Raw genomic sequence first — 19,950 nt, forward strand, 5'->3', positions numbered from 1 at the left:
AATTACAGGTTACTAGAGCCAATAACACTGGAGATGCACTATTCTCCAGCGCTATAGCCAAATTATGGAACACCCTCCCCCCACAATAACTTCTCTACCATCATGCACCCACTTCAAAGCTTTACTTAAAGTGCACCTAAAAACATGCTAGCTATGCCCTTGTAACTCTCCCTCTAACTTCTCCCACTCCATCTTCCACCCCACAAACTACCTTTGATTACAACAAACTCTGATACTTCCATGCCTATCTACTTATTATATGGTAGTAACTTATTATTGTAACAATTGTTAATATCTGCTATGACTTCGTGGATAGAACAGATGTTAGTTATCTACTGAATGTACTATGTTCTTCATCTGTAACTATGTTTGTAATATTTTAATTGCTAGAATTCTTCATCTGTAACTATGTCTGTAATATTTTAATTTGTGGAGCTTTCTCCCTGGGCCTCCGCTGAAAATGGACCTGCGTCCAGTTGGACATTCCCGGTCAACAAATGTAAATAAATAAATACATTTTATATATACATATAACAGGGCTCTAACTAACTCCTACAATTTCTAACACTACAGCACACAGAAAAAAGCAAAGTATAGTTGTGTACACTTACCATAAATATAGATGTTCGAGTGTATTCACTGTTGCAGTCATCATATTTGGGTTATCCCTGCCAGGGTAGCCCTCGGCCGGTCCAAATACCAGAGACTTAGTATTTCTGTGTTGGTTGCTGTCAGTTGAAGACTGACGTCAGGTGGTCAGTAGTATAAAGTAAGGCAGCCGATGCCATTAGATCAGTTTTTCTTGCCCTAACCTGTCAGGAGACCCCAAGAAGGAGGCCAGGGTCTGGTGGAAGAACCCCCACCAGTAAAAAATAAATACCAATAAGTCCCTTGAAAGGAAAGGAGAACAAGTTAGAATGGTAATAAAAGGAAAAAGAGAAGAAAGGGGGATGAAGGGAGGGAAACCAACACTGCAACAGTGAATACACTCGAACATCTACATTTATGGCAAGTATACACAACTGTACTATGTTCTTCGTGTTTCACTGTTGCAGTCATCACATTTGGGTTGATTCCCAAAGCTGAAGAAAAGGGTGGAGGCAGTCAATGAAACTAGGGGCTGGCTAGGATGCCCTGCAAGACTGCAGAGGCAAACCCTGCCCTGGATTTGGAGAAGAGAGGCAGGTGGTAATGCTTGGTAAAAGTGTGAACAGATGTCCAGGTGGCAGCCTCCAGGATGTCCCTGGTGGGGACTCCTCTGAGGAAAGCCACAGAGGTGGAGGCTGCTCTGGTGCAGTGTGTCCTGACCCCCTTGGGGGGAGGCTTTTCATGCTGTTTGTAGCAGAAATGGATGCAGTGTGCTATCCATTTGGAAATGGTTGTTTGGAGATGGCTTTGCCTTCTGCCCCTGTAGCAAAGCTAACCAGCAATTGATCAGACTTTCTGAAGGATTTAGTCCTGTCTAGATAGAATCTGAGCTGTCTGTGCACATCTAGAGAGTGAAGAATCCTTTCCCCCTTGTTCTGGGGATTAGGAAAAAGGCGGGCAAATGAATGGATTAGTTGAGAGACACACTGGAAACCACCTTGGGCATGAAGGATGGGTCAGTTCTGAGGGATACCCTGTCTGCATGAAAGATGATGAAGGGTTCCACAGCCATGAGTGCTTGCATCTCAGAGACTCTTCTGGCTGAAGTGATGGCCAGAAGGAATGCTGTCTTCCAGGAGAGAAATGTTAGCTCTGCAGAAGGAGCTGGTTTGAAAGGGGGCAGTGTGTGCTTTTCCAAGACAAAGTTAAGGTCCCAAGCTGGTACTGGTGCCCATCTGGGTGGCCTCAAGTTGCTAGCCCCTCTTAGGAATGGTTTGATCAAAGTGTGTGAGAAAAGGGGCTGCTCAGTGGGAAAATAAGCAGAAATAGCAGAGGCATGAATCTTTATAGAGGTGAAAGAGAGGCCACTGTGTAGTAGGTCAGCTAAGTAATCCAGGATGGGAGGGAGGGAGGGCTGTGCAGTATTGGCTCCCTTAGCCTAGATCCAGGTGCAGAAACTTTTCCATTTATCAGCATAAGACTTTCTGGTGCTAGGACATCTGGCCTCATGGATAACATCCAGAACCTGTTTACTGAGGTTGGCAGATTGGTTCGGGATAAGGAAATAATCCAAGCTGCCAAACTGAGTGTCTGCAATTGGGGATGCAAGAACTCCCCTTCCCTCTGGGTCAGGACGTTTGGAATCTGAGGAAGATGCCATGGGGGTAGTGAGGACAGGCTGCGCAGCAAGGGGTACCAGTGCTGCCCGGGCCACTCTGGAGCTATGAGAATGGTCCTTCTTTTTTCCTCCCTTATTCTGAGCAGTACCCTGGGGATGAGAGGTAGGTGAGGAAAGGCATAGACTGATAGACTGACCCAGGGGAAGGACAGGGCATCCACTTTCCAAGGCATGCAGTGATGCTCCCTGGTGCAGAATTTGGTGAGCTGATGGTTGGCGTGGGAGGCAAAGAGGTTGACTTTCGGGGTTCCCTATTTCTGAGTTACTAGGGTGAAGGTACTTCTGTTGAGTTGCCACTCATGTGGGTCCAGAAGATTTCTGCTTAATTGGGCTGCCAGAGAGTTGAGAGAGCCTGGTAGGAATTGTGCTAGCAGGTGTAGTTGCATGGAAGAGGCTGTGTGCCAAAGGGTCATGGCGAGCCTGCATAGAGGGTAGGAGTGAGTCCTTCTCTGCTTGTTGATGTACCACATCACAGTGGTGGTGTCTGTTTTGATCAGGAGAGCCCTGGAGAGAGAATGGGCTTGAAAGCTATCAAGGTGTGCTGCACAGCCATTCTCTCTTTTTGAATGATGTGCAGAGGGATTTGCTGTGGGCTCCATTGGCCCTGTATGCACCTGACGTCCAGGTGTGCACCACAAGCATAGTCTCGTGCATTTGTGGTGAGGGTCTGGGCAGAGGGGGGTGGGGAGAAAGGCATTCCCTTGTTGTGGAAGCATGCTGTTGCCCACCAAAGAAAATCTTTTCTGAGGCAAGGAATTATAGGTAGAAGAGTTTCCAGGTCTTGACAGTGTTGGCAAAAAAAGGCTCTTTAGGTACCACTGATGTTTCCTCATATGCAGTCTGGCATATGGAATGAGTAGTATGCAAGATGCCATGAACCCCAGAGCTTGCAGGATTTTCCTTACAGTTAGCTGGGGTCTGGTGGCTAGCTGAGAGAAGTAGTTTGTCAGGAAAATTTGTTTCCCTGGTGAAAGGTATACCATCTTGGAAGCTGTATCCAGACTTGGACTCCCAGGAAGATTATCCTTTGGGTGGGCACCTGTTTGGATTTCTTTTTGTTGACTGTGTACCCTAGGGATGTTAGTAAGCTCTTTACAAAGAACAGGTGATTGAGCAGCTTCTCCTGGCTGTCTGCCTGAATAAGTCAGTCATCTAAGTATGGGTAAATCTGAATATTTCTTTGTCTGCAAAAGGCAATGGCAGGAGCCAGACATTTTGTGAAAACTCTGGGAGCAGTAGATAAGCCAAAAGTAAGTGCAGAGATCTCAAATTGTTGAGATTCTGTCCTGATGCGGAGATATTTCCTGCATGATTCCCTGATAGGAATGTGGAAGTAGGCCTCTTTTAGATCTAGGGTGGCTAGCCAAGCGTCCTTGGAGAGCATGGGTAGCAGCTGCTGGAGGGTGAGCATTTTGAATTTTGGGATTACCAGGAAGGTGTTTAGAATGGATAGATCGAAGAATCTGGAGCAGAAACCTTGGCCTATCTGTTCTGCAGGAATGTGCTCTACTGCCCTCATAGAGAGTGGGGAAAAGATTTGCTTTTGAGCCTCTGCCCACTTATTTGCTGGTAGATCCGGGAACCCTTTTGGGGTTGGAAGGGTGTTTGTATCCCTGAGACACAATGTTCAGAACCCAGTGGTCTGTGGTAAAGGAGGCCCAGGTGCTTGAGTGAAAGGAGTTTTCCTCCTAGGGGTAAGTGAAGGTGGGCAGATGGAGGGGGTGGAGGAGATGAGTCATTGAGAGTTTTTATCATAAGGTGGTGGCTTAGAACTCCCTGGTTTTGAAGTGGAGGTAGTCAACTGCTTAAGACCTCTGCATTCCCTAGGGCTGCTGTCGGGGGGGGGGGGGGTGTTCTGCTTTCAAGGGGCCTAGGCTGGGCTGGTTTACTGGGAGCAGGTAAAGACCAGTGTTTGGAGGGGCAATGCCGGCTGGACCTGCAAGAAATACTTAACTGTTTGCATAGATTTTTCTTTTTCTTCCATCTTTTTTAAGACCTCTTCTGCCTTAGTGCCGAATAAATTATCTTTGTGCAAAGGGGTATTCAACAATTTAGATTTGACTTGATGTGGCAGGGGCTGTTCCTTAAGCCATGCATGCCTTCTAATGACAGATCCATTGACTGCAGCCCTGCAAGAAGCATCTAGGGCGTCAAAACCACAGTGCAAGTTGTGTTTAATTACTTGACTAGCAGAATGCATTAACTCTTGTAATCTTTAGATTCTGCCCAAGCAGGAAAGGAAGACATGCTTTGCTTAAGGAGTTCCAAGGTATGTTACTGAAATTTCAGCATACTGAACCTGACAGTTTAGTGCCCTGATAGCAAGAGTAGCTGAGGTGTATACTTTCTTACCCCCATCTGTCCAATGCTCATGAATCCCTGTCTGAGGGGGGTGGGATTCTTAGTAGAGGTTGCTTTAATTCCTTTTGGCCCTTGAGAAATGACCTCAGGGTCAGCTGTAGGATTCTTAAAAAGATATGTGTGTGAGTCAAGGACTCTATAGTACCTTGTCTGGTTTCCTGGGAGCAGGAGTCAAGTTGAATTTGAGGAAAACATCCTCCACAACATCCAGAACTGGGGGGATGGCCAAACCTCTGAGTTATGGAAGATTTAGGAATTCTCTGAGTCTCCTTTCAGACTGAGGGTAGTCCTGACTCTCCCATTGGAAATGCTCCCTTAAGGTATGCAGGGTTTCCCCAAAGGAAAAATCCTCTGGGGGAGAGGCTGAAGGAATGGAATCCTCTGCATCAGAATCCTCATAAGTGGGGAAGGGTTGCTTGTCTTCATATTCAGATGCATCAGATTCATCTGACTCTTGACAAAACTATAGGGGGCAAATCTCTTTTCCTTTTGGAGGGGGTAGCTTGGCTTCTCCAGATTAGCATGATAAGGTCTTCCGCCATTTTAATTAGAGACTGAGGCAAGGTAGCAGGTGCCTGAGAGTGGGTCGTCGGTTTCTGGGTGTGGTTCGTACCCAGGACCTAAGAAACTCGGTAGTTTTAAAAAGAACAGTAGTCATGAAAGAACATGGTTTGTGTTGAGACTCAGTAGGGCAAAGGACTTCCTTGGAAGCCGGTGCCTGCTCAGTGGCTCCGGACCCATCCAAGGTTGAGACGACCGCAGGATCCTTAGTCGAAGAAGAGTTTTGCAGCATACTGGAATCTGAAAGGGTCTCAGTAGCAGCCTGCGAATCAATAGAAGTGGGCATCAGGGGCTGTGAAAGTGCCTCACTGAGGACCGGAGAACTAATGACTAGCTTAACGGAAGTGTCGTTGGTAGGTTTGGACCTGTGTGGTCTGTCTCTGTCTTTATCTTTACGTTTTTTCAGAAGATCTGCTGTCGGATGGCTTACTGAAGCCATACTGGAATTTGAGGACTGTAATAATTTTAGGGAGGGGGGAACACGTAAATGTGGCAACTGTAATCAGTGCCACGCTATCATGGAAACTGCACAGATAAAGTTGGAAAATGTTGTGTATTTCCAGAATGGCAACTTTCGTACCCAGCATGTGATATACTTGGCTAAGTGCACCACATGCCCCTGTTTCTATGTGGGAAAAACTGACAGGTGTCTTAGAAACAGGAAATACAATCATTTTTATTCTATAAAGAAAGGAGATGAAACAAATGCTTTATACAGGCATTTACAAAAATGTCCTGATGTGTTGAATTTAAATTTGCCATCCTTGAGCAAGTAAGAAGAAATCCAAGAGGTGGTAGTATTACCAAGAAGTTAAATGAGAAAGAAACTAGATGGCAAATACTATTGAATTCTACTGTCCATCCTGGGATAAATGATGGCATATCAATGAAGGTCATTCTGGAAGCAAAATATTGATTTTTATAGTATTTTATGCATTTATTTATGTCTACAAATATTCACCCTAACTGTAACATGTATGATACAATTGATATGTACTTTTAAACCATGTTGTTGTTGGCAGTTGTTGAAGCACCCACCAAGAGGAGAAAACGCTGAGAGAAGAAAGGAGCCATTTTTGAGATTTTAAGCATTTTTCTTCAGATTATTTGTTAAGATTTCTGCATTGCTGCCTACTTTTTGGCATTTTCCAGTTTGCTAAACTCGATATCTGTATTGGAAACTGTATTTAGAACACATCTAGAGCCTGTTTACTGCATTTCCTGTGTTGCACTTATTTTAAAATCGTTTTTTTCTTAAAACTTGCATTTTACCTGTCTGTGGCCTAGCACTCAAGTGTGGGGTCATTTACTGCACTGTTCTAACTTGTTGCTACTTGTGTATCTCTGCTATCTTTAAACAAAACAAAAAAATCTTGCTTTTTTCCCACTTTCTGAAATTTAAAAAAAGTTCAGTTACAGATTTGCTGTTCTGAACTGTTTGTAAGTTTCTTGGAGGCCATTGCTTGCTTGGGCTAAAGGGAAGTCTCTGTGTTCATCAGTGGCAGTGGTAAACACTGAACAGCCTGCCTGCCCCCGTGGGAGTGGTTACTGCCTAGAAACTGTAGTTTTACTGGCCAGTTTGGGTCAATTCCAAACTCCTTGATCCCCCTCTCTTAAAACCCTCTTTTGCGTGTTTTTGCACATAGCGCAGCATTGGGCAGCGCCGCTTAATCAGGTTTAAACTATTCCCGGCTCCACAAAGTCTGCTCTTCACTTTTTCCCTTAGAACTGTTCCAAATCTCAAAGTAAGCACTCTATTTTCCTTCTAAAACCCAGCAGTAGCTAGGATAAGTGTCTTATAAGTAAGCACTAATAAACTAAAGCACTACACCCTCTTATACTCCCTTTAAGTACTTGGCTCCCTATTGGTCCTTTTTGATCAAGTCAAAAAGTAATTTTTTATACTATTCTGGCATGTCCAAAAGTCAGTTTCAGGTTTACTCTCTAGTCCAGCTGGTGAATATGGGAATCTTGAGGCAATGTTACAACTGCCTTATATACACAGACCACCCTCTCCGCTTCCCAACAAGCTCAAATATATGTGAGAGATGCAACTATATAGCCAAACTGGAGGCTGAGCTCTCTCAACATAGTACTGGCATGGTCACAGTCTGGAGGAGAAGGTAATCATACCCACCACAAATCCAGTCTCACATAGACCTATCGCAACAGCAAAACAAACACAAACACACAAAAACATACTCGGAGGCTCTAAATAAAAGCAAAGTTGCCCAAGCAACAGAGACCTCCAAAGCAGACATCCAAGCAACCGCTATCCCACAACAATACCCACGTATCACATAGTTCACAAAGTCAGTGTGCCACACAGTCACAGCCCTTAAGGCTAAACAACACACTTAATACACTTGTAATAGGTGACTCTATTGTCAGACACACTGACGTCCCTCTCACCAGGCTGAACAAGGAGAAGGTCACTGTAAGCTGCCTGTCGGGTGCTAGGATCCGCCACATAACACAAGCACCCAGGTCACTCCAAAGCAAGTACAAATATGACTCCGTCATTGTCCATGCTGGTGTGAATGACCCGAGATGTACCTCCCTGGATTACATGAAGAGAGACATAGAGGAGCTCTCTGATCATGTGGCCCAGGCCGGTATGACCCTGACCTTGAGTAGCATCTTACCCTCAGCAAGAATGATACCACAGTATAAAGACAAAATGATCAATTTCAACAATTGTCTAAAGTATTGGTGTCACTCAAAGGGGATCCAGTGTCTGTCAGCCTGGGATGCCATGCTTGACAAGCCACGTTGCTTCGCTGGAGACGGCTTGCGCCGGTTACCCCTGGGTTTTTGAATACTGGCCAAGGCTCTTGCCACCCCCATAGTGCCTTTTTTAGGCAAGGCTCAAAAGTCAAACCCACCTCCTTAGACAACACAAAGAAAAAGAAACTAAGGGTAATGCTGCTCAACGCCAGAAGTCTAAACCTCAAGATGCACTCCCTCGAGGCTCTCCTCAGTATAGAGAATATCGATATCAGTGCAGTAACAGAAACCTGGTTCAAGGCTCCCGATAGCACCCCAGCACTACCAGGCTATACCTCATACCATGCTTTTCGGCCCCAAAACTCGGACCGAACCACAAGAGGAGGGGGAGTATCCATATTCATCAAAGATACCCATACCTCCAGGCTAGTGGCACTGCACAAAGAATCTGAGACCATCCATGTGCAACTAACAGTGGGCAAAACTGCCTTCCAGTTTGTAGCCTGCTACAGACCACCCTCCCAAACTCAGGAATCCCACTCGGCTTTCCTGAAGACACTGGAGAATATGAAGGTCTCTCCAAACACCATTATATATTGGGTGACTACCCAAACATAGACTGGGAGCACTACTGAAGCCCCAACACCCTAGCCCAACTGTTCCTAGAATTTATAAACTCAAATGCTATGGAACATCTGGTCACCATTCCCACAAGAGGGAAAACATATTGGACCTGATCATCACCAACATGGGGAGACTATGTTCCATACCAGAGGTATACCCCTCATTGGTAAGATATGACCATAAATTAATCACTATGGACATCCATATCCTGTCCCTACCCCCAGCAAAAGAAACCACGGTCAAAAGCAAACTTCCCACTTCTCAAAACCGAGGTGGAATCCTTCAAAGCCACAGGGCCAGCGGAAAATACGGCCCAAACCGCAGAATCCTTTACAAATGCATTCTATGGATACCTAGAGGAATGCATGGATTGTGCTATCCCAAATAAAACCAAGACACACTCCTCCAAAGGCAGGAGACCTGTCTGGTGGACCCCAGCCATAAATAAGCTGTACAACAGGAGGAGGAAGCTACTACATAACAGAGGAAAATCACTGAAAGGGAAGGCAACTCTGGTCAGTACTAGCAAGAAACTATGATCCCTCATAAAATCTAAGGCTAGCTTCGAAAGAAAAATTGCACAAGACGCTAAAGATAATCACAAGGCCTTCTTTAGTTATGTCAGAAACCTGGGTGGAAACTCCCAGATATGCTCTGAGTCAGTGCAAAATGACAAAAAATACACTGAACCCACAGACATTGCCAACATCCTGGCAGACAGGTTCAGTGCAAACTCCCTCCCCCCCAAATGAGCAAATGACTATCCCAACAGAGTGTAGCCTCCCTGACATCACAGATGCACAGGTGAGAGCCGCCATCTCCAAAGCAAAAAACACAGCATCAATGGGACCGGACGGTGTCCCGGGCTGCGTTTTAGATGAGCTCCAAGAAGAACTAAACCCTCACTTAAAATCACTGTTCAGTCTCAGCCTTACAACAGGATATGTACCCAAAGAATAGAGTACAGCAACAGTGGTCCCACTCCATAAAGGTTGTGCCACAACGGACCACGGAAACTATCACCCTATAAGCCTAACTAGCCTGGTCTGCAAAGCTATGGAGCGTATCATCATGGAACTCATAAACAAAGACATTGGGAACCTCCAAACACTGTATCCTACCCAATTCGGCTTTGTTAAGGGCAGATCTTGACTCTTACACGTGGTCGATTTCTTTGAAACAGTCACCAAGGCCATAAACAAAGGGAAGGTACTCCACACAGCCTACCTTGACCTTGCAAAAGCCTTCGACACAATACCCCACTCGGGCATCATAAATAAGCTCACCAGCTTAAATATCAACCCCTATGTCACAAGATGGGTTGCAAACTGGCTTAGGGATAGAACCCACATGGTCAGAATTGCAGGTGCCATGTCAGACTCTAAACCAGTTACAAGTAGCGTCCCACAAGGCTCAGTCCTGGGATCTCTCTTGTTCGGTATATATTTCTCTGAGGTACAGGCTAACATAGGAGGACTACGGCTGACAAAGTTTGCAGATGACTGCAAACTGGGGGCCATAATCAACTCGCCGGCTGACACAAGCATCCTCCAAAAAGGTCTCACAGAGACGGATAACTGGTGCCAGAGCCATGGCTTAAAGCTAAATGCCAAAAAGTGCATAGTCATCCCCTTTGGGAAAAACAAGTGCCCACAAATTACCACATAGGTGGTAATCCATTAAGTACGGATGAAGTAATTAGGGATTTAGAGACCCAAGTAGACTGCAATCTTTCCTTTGACAATCACATTGCCAAAGTGGTTAGAAAGACATTCTATATAGCCCACCTTATTACGAAGGGGTTCACATCTAGATCAAGAGAGGTCATTGTGCCCCTCTACTCATCACTCATCAGGCCCATAATTGAATACAATGCCCCATTTGGGATGTACCTTACCCGACACCTGCTACAACTAGAAAGACCCCAAAAGTACCTCACCAAGAGGATCAAGGGACTCAAACAGATGCCCTACGCAGTTAGGCTAAAGAAACTCCAGCTCTACTCAGTTGCTTACCGCCTACTCAGAGGCAATCTGTGCCTGACGTATAAAGCCATGTCCAACCCAGAATTAATGGACATGCTCCACCTCAAGAAATCCAAATCCATCAGAGCTACACACTCCAGTGACTTAAACCTCAGCACAGAAATAAATAGAACATGCTGGAGGGACAGATTCATATCCCAGAGGCTCCCCTCACTCTGGAACAAAATCCCAATCCATGTTAGACAGAGCCCCTCAATGACCCTCTTCGAGAAGAATCTTGACGTTTGGATGGGAGATCGTAAATTTACCCCGGGGATCTCTTCTGTGTCACTACTAGACAGAGGCACAGTAAACTAACCTTAAATGGGCTATCTTCTGTGACCTACTATACAGAGGCACAGTCAACTAATCTAAAAAGGGTGGCAAAAGCCAAACACACTCTGGCTAGGCTTGTAAATGCCCTAGGGCAGATAGCCTAGCATCAACCTATGAACCTAATATGAATTTTAGTTTGCACAGAGCACTTTAAGAAGATGATGGCAGTTTTTAATTGTTTGATTGGTTTTAGTAATTGACTGGCTTATTTAAATCAGTGTGTAAGTTGAGCTGATGTTCTGAAGAAGTCTATGTGATAGATGAAAGCGCTTAACCTTACAGATTTTAAATGTAGTATGCTTTAATAAAATTATAGTGTGAGATATAACACCAAGAGTTGGCAGAACTGTAAACTAATTTTTATAAGGCTGTCGAGGTTCTATCAGCATTTAGGCAAAAATAAGGTAAATTACTTGTGTGTGTCTAAATCTAAGACTGACTTACCTGAAACAGAAGAGGACTCTCTAATGCTGCCAGTAGGCTTTGCTAGTGATTACACTTATTTCTAGTTTCCAAAGAAATGTATCCCCTTTTGTGGTTGTGCTAACTGTAATTGCTTGTATTTGAATCGCCACACATGCTTTTATCTAAGTATTTTTACAGGGCAAGGATACAACATAGCCGGAAATGCGTGAGCTCCTTGCTCGGTTCCGACAGGCTGGTAGCCCTGACAGAGCTGACATCATCACACACGTGATGCCGTCAGCTCAAACAGTGCGAAAATTAAAAAACAAAAGAAAAAAATTGTAAATGAAGGGTATTAGTTTGCGCACCCCTGTGAGGAAGCCGCGGCTCCCCATGGCGCCGTGGTGCATACTTTGGGAACCCCTGTACTAAGGCACTGCATGAATTATTTTGGATATAGATAGCACTGTAGTATATTTTTCCACAGTACAACATACAGCTATATTCACAATATCACATACATACACAAAAAGCACCATAAACATATACAGTAACTAAAGAAAGGCTTACCCATAATTAGAAACATGCCATACAGCAACGTTAAACATTTACACAAATAATCTTTTCATCACTACAGTGTATTTCCCAAAAATGCAGTATGTGAATACACTATGCATCTCACATTTGCAGAAATATGCCACACAGTTATAGTCCAAAAATCCGCCATGCAACTCTGTGGTATGACTGTATAGTACCTTATAAGGCATTTCAGTTCTGCTGAACTTTGCAAGTGTGACTGAGAAAAAAGATCTCACCATTGTATTTACCTTTACCTGTATTCCTTTTGTTACAGCACTATGTCTTCTCATATGGTGATATCCCTGAACGTCCATCACCCAACCAAGTTAACAAGTTTTAGCTACATCCTGGACAAATAAGCAAAATCTATACTATAAGCACTACCACACTTCCAAGAGCAGTTATCTGCTACACTCCCAGAATGTCAAGCACTGAATGCTATTCCCACCATCGCCTTCACAATGTCATATCCTTGTAAGGGAATACATTAAAACAAACAAAAAAAAAACAGTTTACTGTAAGAATGGAGGAGTTCATACAACCATTTCCTTTTTAGTCCAATGAAAAGTTGAAAGCACCTCAACGTCAGAACCACGGCTGGAACAAAGAATTGCGTTGGGGCTGTTTCACTAGTTGTGTGTAAGAGTGAAAAATATTAACTTGATGCTTATGAATGGCAGTGAAATACTCATCACACAGGTACGTAGATATGGCATCTTGCCAGTACTCAAAGTACCTTTCAATACACATGTGCTTACATCTTTTAAAAGAAATTTTAATTTTCAGTTAATGTATTTTAAAACTATTGAAAGCAGAAATTTAGAACAGATAACAAAACAACTAGCTTAATTATTTAGTGATACCTTTACTTTGAGAACAGCACCATAAACACAACATTTACTTGTTCAATAATACGTGTTTCTCAATAAAATGAGCCCTACATCACACCTTTTATTTATTTATGTATTGGCATTTGATTACTGGGAAAGTCTGACTGGTAAAAGCCCATTTTCAGCAAAGGGCCGGGGATTAAAGATCCAAACAAAACCTTTAAACAAAACATGACTTGGGTGTTTTTTCCATTCAGTGGCATTTTTCTGTTATACACATTCCATTTCCCCTATGAAAATACAAATGTAAATTGCATGAATCACAGCTACTTGATCATAAGTGACCAAAACTTTGATCAACTCAAGAAAATGCCTGCAACCAGTATCACAGAAATACCATATAAACAAATCAAACATTAAAACTTACACACTGAAAAGTAAGCATGTTTGCAGGGAAGCCAGCCCCCCTATGGAGGTGGAGTTTCACCACCCACAACCCCTTAGTTCTTAGCCTAAGGCTGCACCACCTTGAAGGAACAGGAACATTAAAACGCAAATTTCAAATATGTTGATGTGTTATAGGCTCACAGGTTTTTACTTAACTAACAGCCAAAGTAGGCCACTGAAAAGCTCAGCAACATCATCCAATACTGTGGGAGACTAACAATGTCTAACACTAAGCAAATTTTCTCCACATATCCTCAGAGATAATTTGCAATCACCTATCTAAGCTGGTTTTAAAGTTTGCTATGGAAGTACTTTTCTTGAAAGCTAAGGACAACCAATTCCAGATATGGGGTTTTTGTTTCATTAGGTATCTATCACTCCATTTGGTGTTGCTGATGATGTTGTACAGGTTTAGGTCTCTAGAACAGGCGGTGCTTTATCACTGCTTAACCACTGGTACTATTTAGGTGAAAAAGTTCAAAGAGGGATGGTCACTCATACTGCAGAAGGCTAAGCAGAGATCATCTCACTATACAGTGATATTGATTTTAGTCTATAAGAGTAGCTAAGGATGCGGAGACCTGAAATCTATTTTGGTGAGGACACACCAAAGTCTCTAAACCTGGTTTAAGTGTTTAGTGAGGTACATTTTTAAGCATGCATTATATTCAATGATTGTCCTATTAAGTGATGAATGAAGTGGGACTGTATCTTTTCTGGACCTTAATGAGATACCACAAAGGATAAGTTGTGCAATGTAGAAAACATTTCTAACCACTACAGATGCATGGTGTCAAAAGGAGATGATGACCAAGTCAAATTTAAGTAGAATGTTGTCTATATAATATGCAGCAGTGATGCTAGATTTACTAAAGGAAACTTATCTGGCATTTCTTGGTGTTGAGGGCAAACCCATGATTAATACAGCAAGCATTCATTTGCTCCAGCCCTTGCTGGAGAATTTGAGTATCAGACTAGTATTTGATAAGCATTCCCAGTGTGCAATCATCAGCAAATTTGTGATCCATAGTCCTTTGATATTGGCTTTTATATCACAAAAATATACCAAAGAGGAGGAGATCCGAGAGGGAACCTTGACAGACACTAATGGTGACATTTTTATGTCTTCAGCAAATACCAACCTAATGGTATGGGTTCTCTAAGACAGAAAATTACCAATCCAACAAACTTATGTTTACACATTCATGGAACAAAGAAAGTATAAGTTATTTAGATACCTTGATTTCACAAAATAAAGGTGGCTTTAAATCAAATATATAGTAGCAACCATCCCTACTTACAGAAAAAAAAGTTTAGTGAAGGGACAGGCCACACGAGTGGCAAGAATAACTTCTAAGGGTGCAGACTTGGAAGGTGAACTGAACAAACTGAGGGTTATGTTCCTTGAAAGGGAGTACTCAGTGTCAATGGTTGAAGAAATATTTAGAGACATGAAGGATGGATGGGGTAGTAAATATCAACCACTTTTAGGAAGGGACTTAGTAAGGGAGAATGGGACGGACAAAAATAAGAGATATGAAAGGGCACTTGTTTTAGAGCAGAATCACTATTCTAAAGATATTAGGAGCATGTTGAACAAAAACTGGAACATTTTTAGGGTTGTTGTTGTATCTTTCGGCTTTTCCCGGTTAGGGGTCACCACAGCAGAACTCCGGTCCGCCAATGATTGGCAGTAGATTTTTTACATACCGAGTTGCCAGCTCTGACGCACAACCTTCAACGAAGGTATGCCCATTCATGCATGTCTCCACACAGAAGATGTTTTAGCTGAGAATCGAACAGGACAACGTCTTACTGTGAGGCGACAACGCTACTGCAGCACCACCACCGCAGTAATAAGGAAATATACAAACTAGTTGGAGTGGAGCCAGTTTTTATTTATAAGACTGGAAAGAACTTTAAGCAAATTTTGGAGAAAGGACTAGGACCATATAATGAAAATAAAAAAAGCATCACCCCATGTGGAAGACGTAGCCAGTGTAGTTACATTTATAGTGAAAAAACATTAGTGCTTGAAAAAACTTTGAATACTAAAGTCACTTTTGCCACTTGTAACTGTGCATTGAGTAAGTTGGTCTACTTAGTGAAGTGTGAAGATTGTGCAGGATTTTATATTGATAAGACGCAAAGAGCATTAAAGGCAAGGATTTATGAACACCAACATGACATCACAAAGAAGAAAGAGACAAATGCACTTTACAAACATTCACTTGTGTGCCCAAATTCTAGACAGTTTACATTTGGCATTTTGGAAAAGATCAAAATAAATCCCAGGGGTGGTGACTGGCAAAGAATACTTCTTAAAAGGGAACTTACATGGCAGTTAAAATTAAATGCCACCTTTCTGCCTGGTTTAAATGAACTAGTCTCAATAGGTTCTGTTTTAAAAGAAAAAGTTGATGTTTTAAATGGTTTTTAATGGAATATCACTTTAAGAATGTAATAAGTTATTAAGAGCAATGGTTTTGGAAACTGAACCATGATTATGTTCAATATAAAAGTAAAGCGTTATTTTAATTATCTGATGATGTCTCCACAGGAGATGAAAGCACTTATGAGGGTTTTTGTGATTTTATTTGGACATTAAAATTATTTTTTTTTCCTTTTCTACAACGGAGTCGGGTCTTTGGATTAAGTTTTACAAACTTATGCATGGGTTAATGCTGAGATGGGTGAGTCTGCAAGAATTCCAGCATGGGGCTAGGTCCAAATTAGCAGTGGTATTGTATGCTCATTACCCATGGCCTCAATACGCCTTTCAAATAACTCTACCTAGTTCAGCATTCTTTGGTTGTGCAATCTCAAAATAAAATAACTAAGTTACACAAACAGCACAGCTGCAAAACATTAAAGTACATTGAAAATCATTCAAAAATACATTTGAGGAAAATCGTATCCCAGATAATATGACTGACGATGTGAATCAAGAAATTATGGTTTCAGGACCAGTAAGGAAACCACAGCTTCCTCTGTGCTGACTATGTTGCATTTGCACGAAATCTTGTAATGCTTGTTTTAAGAAGTTATTTGCCATTCTACCTCTTGTATCACAGGGAGAAATACATTTTAAGATTTCTGGCCCAGGGAGGTCCCAAATGTCAAGCTATTTGTGGCTCTTCCTCCTTTTCCTCCCATTGTGGAGTCATAAAACCTACGGAGTCTTTAGGAATTCACAGCTCTTTTACTGTGCAGAGCTACTCAAATTTGAAGAAATGCTTGGGGATACAATTTAATGAAAAAAAAATATGCCAACATCTGGTAGGGAAAGTCAGGAAAAGCAAGTCATCCCTGTTGCTTACTAATTTGTACCTTGGAAAAAATAATGTAATTTGAGGACTCCCTGCAGCCGATATGGCTCATCACAGTGTGTGTGTGTGTGTGTGTGTGTGTGTGTGTGTGCGTGTGCATACGTGTGTGTCTTCACTAAAGGAAGTAAGGAAACTCCTCTGAAAGTCAGTGGAAAATGGTTAACTAACACACTAACCGGCAACTCTGAATATAAGCTAAAATCTCAAGCTCTTTCACTGTAAGTGAAAAAAAAGATAGTGAAGAAGAGGCCAAGACATTACAATATCATCTACTGGGGATGAGAGTATACTATAAGACAAAGAAAGCTTAACTAAAAGCAGAACCACAATAGTATGTCTACCCCATCAGGCAATTATGGGGCAAAACAAATATTGATATACTTTCTTTACAATCATACTTAAGTAATCAAAGTATTATTAGTTTACATGTTCTGTAAAAAATGACAATTGTTCAGAACAGCTACAGAAATACTTTTCAGGGCAGAATAATCTAGTGATACCATCACAAGACTGGGCCTGTGGAAAATTAGGGCTGCAGAATTTATAACAAAGCAGTTTCTGTACGAGTCAGAGGTTCATAACTTTGATATGCTCTCGTAGCTCTGTGATTGTGCCATTCCTTATTGAAGTTTGGTTTATTGTACGATAATCCCCTTTCAGGGTTCAACAGCGTGGGGACAGAGCTTCACGGATGATGTGTAAAAAAAACAGTCCTAATGATGATAGTGGACATAGGAACACAAAACTTAATCAGCAGAGAAATGTCTCGACAAAGCTAGTCGTAGTTAAATACTGTGGGAAGAAATAGCCAGGGAATTGTTATGACTAGGCTTGTATAGGCCCTAGGGCCGATAACCCAGTACCAACCTATGAACCTATGATAATTACTTACATGCGTTGACATTATTACTGTATAGAACATCAAGATAACTTAGTTTGTGGCCATAACAGATTTTTCATTTTAAATCATATGCATCTATGAATGCTGTTCTCTACATTTTTCCTGCCATGTCACAAAATATAATCCATGCATCAATATTAGTTACTGATATTTATACATATTTACTTTGGTTCATTCAAGGGCCAAAGAAAGTAAAGCAATATCAGATGGTTTGTATTTATATTGTAATTATACTGCGAGTCCTATCACAGGGGTGTGAAACAGGATAGCTTTAAATGACGCTGAACTGAATGAAGATGCTGCAGTTTTTTTACTAAAAATGAGATGAAAAGCAACTCCGGAATCAGAAAAAAATATGACAAAATGATGCACGATAACCTAACAGACATCTAAACTTCCATCTGAGTTCTTTTGCTGTCCTAGATTAAAACTTTCCTCAATAACTTCTCACATCTCTTCAGTAATTAAACTGTGAGGTGAGTAGATGTGAACAGCAAGGTGTGAAACCAATATATCACCCAAGACAATAAATTATCCCTGAAGATACAAGCTATCTGCTGTAGACTAGACCTCTTTTACGATCGCAAAAGTAATGCCACAACATGCAATCACTTTCCAGGTATGACCTGACCAAACAAAGATATGGGTAAGCCTGTGGCCTAAGTAACCTTTGACAAAGTTAGCCAAGTATATTATTAAGATTATGAGATATTAGCCACCCTGATTAAGTAAAGCAGTAGCTCACAACCCAGGGATGAATTCGCAATTAGCCATTCATTTATTTGAATCCACTTTTAAAAGAAGCCAGATGTTACTATGCTTGATATGCAGAGAGAATCTATTCCAAAAGCAAGGGATACACTGGTGTATATACTGTGCAGAATACATTACATGCTTTACAGATTGTTACTAGGTTAACAACCTGGGGGGGGGTTCTAAGCCTAGCCAAGTTTTACCAAAAGAATAATGATGTCTTGTATCCAAATTGGAGATTGAGGGCTAGGCATTTTTAAGCTACCTCTGTCCATGAGGGACATGGGTGGCAGGCCTGGTGTAAATTTCCTATTTGCCATCCACTGGTCCAAGCTGTGCTTAAACTGGGTAACAGAACTCAGCTTCACATGGATGGGAAGCCTGTTTCATATGATGGCCACTCTCTGGGACACATATCCATCTCTCCAGTGTGTTATGTTTATGTTACAGACAAAACTCGGCTCCCTAGACCTTGTTTTTCCGGTACTGTTCAAATTCTGAATATACAGGAGATTCATAAGTGTGGAGTTTGTGGATGCCTTGTAAACCAGGCATAGATCATCTCACAGCAATTTACAGGAGACTGAGTAGAGGAAAATGGTTTTAAGGTGCTCTGCAAAGGGCAGGTTTGTTATGTCTTGCATTTTTTTTTGTAAGGCACTTCTGAGGTCACTCTAGTTGCTGCATATGTCTGGTCAGGTACATACTGAAGTAAGCATTATAGTTGAGGACTGGTCTGGTAAGGGTGAGGTACAATGGTATAATGACCTCTTTACACTATGCCCTTACTATATGCTGTGCAACATAAAAAGAATTTCAACATTGTAGCTTTGTGGTGGCTGGAGGTAAGGCTACTTTCTATGTGCGTAACCAAATCCAAACCACTGGGTCAACTCTTAGAGGCAGATCGTCAACATGGCAATTAGCTGGGATGGTTGACTTCCCAAAGGGTATAATTATTAATTTCTTAGCAATGAATCTAAGACCACTGCTTTGGAACCATTTGGTGGTCAGAGATATGCCTTCCTGAAGAATGTTACTGTCTACAGGGGAGTAGATGATAACCTTCAGCTTGCAATCATATGCCAACTTAGTCAGCCATAAACTTTTTGGCATTTGCTTACATGTCAGAGAAACAGATGCCAAAAAGGAGAGGGTCCACTACTAAGCCCTCTTATTGGAGGTGGCCTCACCTATTTTGACCTCATGGGTCCTATCAGTGAGCCAGCTGACTATCCAGTGGGTGATAAAAGGGTCTATAGCTAAATTAATGAGCTTATCTATAATACCTGAGAGGGGATTTATATCAAAAGTCTTAGGCAGATCAAAGTAAGCTCTGTGCACAGTCTTGCCTTCATGCAGTGCTTTGGTGGCCCTCTCAAAAAAGTCCACCAGATTTAATAGGCATGACCTTCTTTTAACAAAGCTGAACTGTGATGGGTCCAGCATTTGCAGGTCACCCATGTCCTTATTTATCATGTCCATGAATATTCTTTCCATGGCCTTATATATGAGGCTGGTCAAACTTATGGGCCTGTTACCTGGATCACTGGCTGGCCCTCCTTTGTGACGGGGAATAACTGTAGCTATCTTCCACTCCTTGGGCATAAAACTTGACTGTAGGCTCAAGTTGAAAAGTGAACCAAAGAAATCATGTTTCATGCTATTTATTAAACATCCCGGGATGTTAATCGGGGCCCATCAATGCAGTGTTATTGGCCTTGGAAAGGGTACTGATGACCTGTTCTCTATTAATAGGTGAGGAAATTGTAGCATGTGGTATTTCCTTTGGACTACTGGGGAGAGT

General features: G+C 42.1%; 1 protein-coding gene across 2 annotated transcripts in view; it reads right to left on the reverse strand.

Moving 5' to 3' along the window:
• The window catches only part of PRKCZ (protein kinase C zeta), a 4,411,399-nt gene that overhangs the window by 2,542,101 nt on the left and 1,849,348 nt on the right, over nucleotides 1–19,950 (reverse strand). The gene's annotated exons all lie outside the window — the stretch shown is intronic.

This window comes from Protopterus annectens, chromosome 2.part1, assembly GCF_019279795.1.
Source record: "Protopterus annectens isolate FY-2018-M chromosome 2.part1, PAN1.0, whole genome shotgun sequence".
Taxonomy (NCBI): domain Eukaryota; kingdom Metazoa; phylum Chordata; order Ceratodontiformes; family Protopteridae; genus Protopterus; species Protopterus annectens.